At 39.7% G+C, this 7,040-nt stretch overlaps 1 pseudogene; it reads left to right on the forward strand.

Annotated features, from left to right (window-relative positions):
• The window catches only part of LOC107706315 (zinc finger protein 345-like), a 4,133-nt pseudogene extending 1,316 nt beyond the window's left edge, over positions 1–2,817 (forward strand).
• Positions 2,818–7,040: the final 4,223 nt, after the last annotated feature.

Genomic DNA, 7,040 nt, shown 5'->3' on the forward strand with positions numbered 1-7,040 from the left:
ATGATGTGTGGTTTCAAGGCTTTATTTGTCTTCATGAGTAAGAGATAAGACAAAATGTTTATGGAAACTCAAGGTTTATGGGATGTTGTTGTGAAGCAGTTTTGTATAACACTACTTTTTGGAAGTCTGAGCATTGAAACATACGCAACTAAGACTATTCAATAAACTCTGCTCTTTTTTTTATCACCATTACTTTGTTTCCTGCTTCTGGTCTTCTCTGGCTTTGCTTAGTCAACTTCTTGGCTGATAGAAGACTGTAAATAGAGTTTTGGGTACCAGACAAGACTTCCTGTTAACAGGTTTTGGGTATTAGACAACTTTGCTTACTAGTTGTTCTTTTACTAGACTAAATGGATATTTTCTGATAGGATCTGGCATCCGGGGCTGGATCTGATATTTCTGGTGTGGAGGCATGATCTAATAATACCTTGAATATGATGCAAGTCACTTTGGATAAAAGCGTTTGCCAAATGCATAAATGTAAATGTCTATGCTAACACTAACAGCAGTCAGTAGAGAAGGACATATCAGCGGTAATGAGCACTATTGCCAGCATCAAGACAGAAGAGGACATCAGTACCATGGTCCAGATGTTGATGGAGGTCAAATATGAACCAATTGAAAAAAAAACATAGAAGAAAACCCTATAGATGGACATACAATGGAGAACATTGCCTCTGTGAAGGTAAGATGCCAAATGTGTCAGCATATGTCTTCCTAGTAGAGAACACCTTTTCTAAACATGTTCTTGTTTATTTTTTTAAGAGGGAGCAGTCCAATGAAACCAGGTGAGTGTTCCATGTGCTCATAAAAATCTAAAGATCAAAGATGCCTTGTTAGTACATAAATGCTTTGAAATAAGAAATGTGAAATCAACAGTTAGCCTCTAAATCTCTTTTGCTTGCTTAGTCACTGAATCAAGTTCCTATGCTTCTCCTAAAAGCCGTTGATTTATGCATGATTTACTGCTTCTTGAGACGAGGAAGTAGATACAGACGTGATGCTACATGACACCATTTCTGCACCCAGTTCCATCTTAAAGAAACCCAATGAATCTAGTGAGAATTCTCATCTACTGCCCACAACTACTTGTAAATCATTAAGGTCCAACCTTTGTCCAAAATGCGGTAAGAGTTTCAAAAGAAAGTCCGACCTCAGAACCCATGAGAAGGTGCACTTCTTGAAGAAGCCACACCACTGCTCCACCTGCGGAAAGAGTTATGTCTGTAAATATGAGCTCTCCATGCACATGCGTCTACACACTGGCGAGAAGGTGTTGGACTGTTCTTATTGCAAAAATAAGTTCGTCAGGGAGAGCGGACTGAAGTCCCACTTGAGGAGCCACAAGGGGGAGAAGCCATTCTCTTGCTCGCAATGTGGGAAAAGCTTTTCTTGAAGAAGTACCCTAAATACTCACCTGCGGTTGCACGTAGGCACCCTGCCCCACCAGTGCAATCACTGCGGGAAGCTTTTCAACACTGCGGCAGCTATGAGAGTCCACAGGGCAACCCACACCGGAGAGAGGCCCTTTCTGTGCCCACAATGTGACAAGAAGTTCATCAGTAAGGTTGACTTGGATATCCACCTGGATAGTCACGCAGGAAAGAAGCCGTTCAGCTGTTCTGTGTGTGGGAAGAGTTTCTTGAGGAAGCAAGAACTCAACACTCATCAAACCATTCACCAGGACAACCTTCCTTGTCATTGCACAGACTGTGAGAACAGCTTCAAAAGGTTGAGCCACCTCACATCGCACATGAAGATCCAGTCCTCTGACACCCCTTACAAATGCACATACTGTAGCAGATCCTTCAAGCATCCCAACAGCCTCAAAATGCACGAGCGTCTTCACACCGGAGAGAAACCCTACACTTGTGAACACTCTTCAGGAGACCGAACTAGACACCTGGCCGTACACTCTGATGTGAAATCCTACAAGTGCCCGAAATGTGTCAGGAGCTTTCGATTCAAGAACAGTATGAGGTCACACACACTGGAGAAAGACCTTTCCATTGCAAGAAGTGTGGTAGGAGCTTTGCTAGGCTCCCAAATCTCAAAGCACACGAGGTGGTGCACACCGACAAAAGATGTTACCGCTGTTTTCAATGCGGTCTGGCCTTCAAGTCCTCTACTCTCAGGAGCCACCTGATAATCCATTCCAGCATTCCAGCACGACTTCCCCCCCGTAACATTTTCTCTTGCTACTTAATTATTTTACCTTTGTCCAGGCATTCGATTAATGAGATTGAGGATTGAAGATTGAGAAATATTGGCCCCTTCTTGAGTTCATTTGAATGACACTTTATTCTAGTTATCACTCCACCGACTCTGTTAGACTGCACCACCTGTGGCAAAACCTTCACTCGTCAAGACACCTTCAAAAGGCATCAAGACATTCACGCCGGGATCAAAGTCCACAAGTGCTCAGAATGTGGAAAATGCCTGAGCTCAGCAAGTTGCCTGAAACTGCACATGCAGGGTCATTCTGGGAAGAAGAAAATGTAAAACTTCGATGAATGCGGAAAGAGCTTCAGTTCTACATCCTACCTTCTGAAGCACTGGCAGATCGCACACACCGATGAGAAGCCGTATGTGTGCTTTGAGTGTGGGGAGAGCTTTAACACAGACGGGAAACTGGTTACTCACCAACTACAGCATTCAAGACAGATGGATCATGTTTGCTCCCATTGTGGGAAGAAGTTTGCACGGAAAGAGACACTAAGACGACATGAGAAGATGCACTCTGAGGAGAGGCCTCATGCACTCATGAGGAGCGATCAACTAAAACGGCATCAGAGAACACATGACAAGAGAAATTAAATGGCAGTAATGTTTTCATTTTGAGTTCTACTAATATATTTTTTTTATTGAGCATTATATTTTAGTGAAATTAGTTGTTACTAAATTGATGTGGCCTGTTAATATGCACATGATTGCTTTAAAGTGAAAGTGACGTGACATGTGGCCAAGTATGGTGACCCATACTAGGAATTAGTGCTCTGCATTTATCCCATCCTAAGTGCACACACACCGCAGTGAACACACACACACTGTGAACACACACCCGGAGCAGTGAGCAGCCATTTATGCTGCGGCGCCCGGGGAGCAGTTCTTGCTACTTAATTATTTTACCTTTGTCCAGGCATTCGATTAATGAGATTGAGGATTGAAGATTGAGAAATATTGGCCCCTTCTTGAGTTCATTTGAATGACACTTTATTCTAGTTATCACTCCACCAGATGGCAGTCTATGCTTTGAGACAGAATTGAATGAATTGTGGTACTAAAAAGGTGCCTGAAAACTCAATGTTGCAGAACCTTCTCTAAAATCATGAAAAAAAAGCATTTCAATGTAAAGTAAAAGATGACAAAATATTGTGCTTTTTTTGTTTCAGTGTCTCAAGAATATTATGGATGTTGTGTTCTGTCATTCAAGACATTTATACACTGATGTGATGTTTCTTTTATAAAAACTTGCATATCTCAAAAATTATAGTCCACTTTTAAAACAACTCCTCATGTGTTTGGGTTGCCACTTTCCCCTTTCAAAATGAGTCTGATAAATACATAATGCCAGTTAAATATGTAACAACAGTCCACATGTCTGAAAATGAAATTGGATTCTGATGCAAATAGCTTATATCAGCCAGAGGCGAGGACCAGCTCTGGGATTTAAATATACTAACGCTTCATCTGAAGCTGCTGTCTTTGCATTAACCCGCTCTTGTACCCAAAGGGTACAATAATGCCATGAATCGTAAAGAGAAATCATATGGACATTTTACTTTGGGTCAATGTTCCAAATTGGATATTTGATTGGATATTTCTGATTTAAAAAAAGGAGTTTAGCCTTTCTACTTGATGCATAGTGTTTAAAAAGAGCACATTGCTGCATAATACTAACTCTAGATTCTACATTTTGCGCTTTAAGCTTTTAAAGAGGTCACTTGATATACAATTCAAAGCAGCACAGATAGCTAAGAAATGTCGTAAAAGGTACTGCGCTATAAATAGTGAAATTATATATTTTCATGATAATGATAGTGTTCACGCTGTCAGAAAAGACTCTTGTGAGTTCATCACCCAGGCACTTGATCTTTTTCCATTTTGTGCCAATCTCTCCATATTTCTTAGATTTTTTTTAACCAATCAAGTGTTTGCATGTGTATTCCCATTTGGTCATGTGGATGTTTGCAGACTCAGATTCCACTCCAGCAATTTCATTCCCAGTCGAAGAAATAAGCATAGTAAGAAATTCTAAGCCTGGTCAAGGGAGAGTCACACTCTGTCTCCCTGACAACAGTCACTAGGCAACTAACATTTGTCATCCCTTTTCTTTCTTACCTCATGTCCCGTTTCCAACCATCTGCCTTTAGAGTGAAGCCATCAAACCTTTTCTAATACTAATATAGTTCCTCACCTCAAGGAGTGTCACTGCAAGCTTCAGCTGCTGGTTTGCTTGCAAGAATCTAGACTTAATCACATTTGCAGGGACAAATCTCAAACACATCCCAAGGTATCATAACAAATTGTCTTTATTCTCTCATTTTCAAAGACAGAGTGGATAACATTCATCAATAGTGAGAAACAAGTGAATGGTGCTGCCATGTTTGACCTCGGAACGTTTCCAGAACGTTGTGTTTTCATTGTTGTTGCACAAGCCTGGGTGGCCAGCCCCCACAGAAATGCTTGGTCCTATGGCATATTCAGTGGATTTCATGAGACCATGTGTTGATGGGTCTAAAATGTGAGTAGGTGAAAATACAGAACAAAACCTGACCGTCTCTGTGTCTCCTCTTATGGCTCAAAATATGCTCACATGGTATCATCCTTAAACTCTCCTACAATTCCAGCCATATAGCTAAATGGATATAATTTGTGGTAACCCTCACAATAAGGCTACAGTGATTTTAAAGAACATTGTTAAACAAACAAACATATTTCTAACCCTAACCACTACCTCTAAAATCATATGGAAATAACGGGTTGATAAGAATGATATTCAAATCCTGTCAAACGACTTGCATCAGTGTTGCTCAATGCATCAATGATTGCATGGTGCTCACAGTTAATACAATTTCAACGTTGACCTTGTTAGCTGACCTTTCAAAGCTTTGACAATGATAACCAGACATGAAGGTACAAGAATCTCAGTTTTTTTTCCAGAAAAGATTTCGCATTCCTGGATGTCTTTTTAAAGTACAAAGCAAATAAATAAAAAGTCCAACTTTAAGTATATGCTTTTGGAGGCATTTTGAATGGCCAAATGGCAAAAAAAAAAAAAAAAAATTACCTTTTTTTTTTTTTTTCATTAGCATCCCAAGATCTCACTTACAGATCTACTTTGACTGGAGTAACCTGAGACAGTAATATTTTGCGAGACCACATGACGGCCTATGACGCTTGCTTTTGAAGCCCTGATGCAATTCATATGAAAGGGTCTTAACTCTAATATATTGGTTGAAATGAACAAAATTCCTATCAAACTATCCCCCATGTCCTATTTGGTGAAATCACAGTAAGCCTCATGATAAAGACGATATGAGAAAAAGACCTGCTTTAAGACTACATGACAAAGTGGGCCATTTTCAGTATTGCTTGTCCTAACTTCTGGTCCTTTTTGGTGACAAGTTATTTAGTGAGAGGAAATGTAAAGTACAGTTTTAACCTGAACCCAGGGTTTATTGGCGTTGATTGAAAGTGCCTTTTCGATCTCTGAGACTTGCATTTAGCTACTGCGTGGAGCTAAATACCAAATACTATATATTACAATAGACCCGTATAAAGGAAAATGAGAGTCAGTAAGTTTATTCACTTGTCATACAGAACTGAGTGTGAAGATGGCTTGCTTTCATTATATAGTGAGGTGTCAAATTAGTTCAACGGTAATTTGACACAACCAAGTTGTTCTCTAGAGTTTGCCCTGACTCAAGGGACTTTATCAAAGCGCTCTCTACAGACCAATCTGCTTTCCCTGCCAACACTGATTACCTAATATTGCCTGCTTTCTTATTTTATGCTCATTAAATAACAGGTCTGTGTATTACTCCCACCACATCGGTGGAGTTTAATTATGAGTGCACATAATTAAGAGTTTAAATTGATGTTAATATCAGAAGAACAACAACATTTTGCGGTTACATTGCAAAATGTCCCATTACATCTTAAAACAATCAGTTAGTAAGTGATTTTGTTCTGAGTGGGCCTCCCTATGGTTAAGACTTCATTATAGGTGAATATCTGAGTATGTACTTTGGCCTGATTGACTGAAGTCATTACTGTGCGTCAAAGATTACATTTCACTAATAACTGTTTGGGGGAGAAATTCATCAGTACCTAATCACAAACATTGCTTACGTTTGAATATTTTCTTCCTGTTCTAAAAAATGTATGACAAGCCAATTAATTCCAACCACAAATTGTGTTTTCTAAAGGAAAGGATGTTAAATCAGCTGTCCGCCACTTTTTCACTTGAAATCGTTCATCACGCTACAGAAACCGCGTATGCAAACTATTTTAGCAAGTGTTAATTCCGCTTGTAAACAAGGCCCTTGAAGGTACAATCCGCAATTACCACAACTGGCCGGCTGTTTATACTAGAGCAATAAAAAAACTTGAATATCATTACCACTCCTCCGCAGTTCTGCGCTGATTCAGCCCCATATGTTGCACAATGCTTTGCGATTAATCTCAAAGCAAATTTCTCGGGTGCCATATGCCTCTGCAATAACAGTGCATTAGGAAACATCCCCACTCAGGACTGTTGTTTGGATGAGGTTAGCCAATAAACCTGATGTGTATCACTAAACATTGTACTTCAAGAATAATTTTGTCTGAAAGAGGAATTGTCATAAGTTCAGTTCACATTGTGATTAACACTGTGTCCTAAACAGATGTAATGGCATAGAGCAATATTTTGTCAGTTGCTTGGTTTTCATTTCTGTGCTGCAATGCCAAATAGCCCAGCCCACAATGAGATCTCATTGGTTCCATAAAAATGTGTATAAAACATCAAATATTTTCTCACTGGCTTTGATACTGTG

This window comes from Sinocyclocheilus rhinocerous, unplaced genomic scaffold, assembly GCF_001515625.1.
Source record: "Sinocyclocheilus rhinocerous isolate Xijiao unplaced genomic scaffold, SAMN03320098_v1.1 scaffold444, whole genome shotgun sequence".
NCBI classification, from domain to species: Eukaryota; Metazoa; Chordata; class Actinopteri; order Cypriniformes; family Cyprinidae; genus Sinocyclocheilus; species Sinocyclocheilus rhinocerous.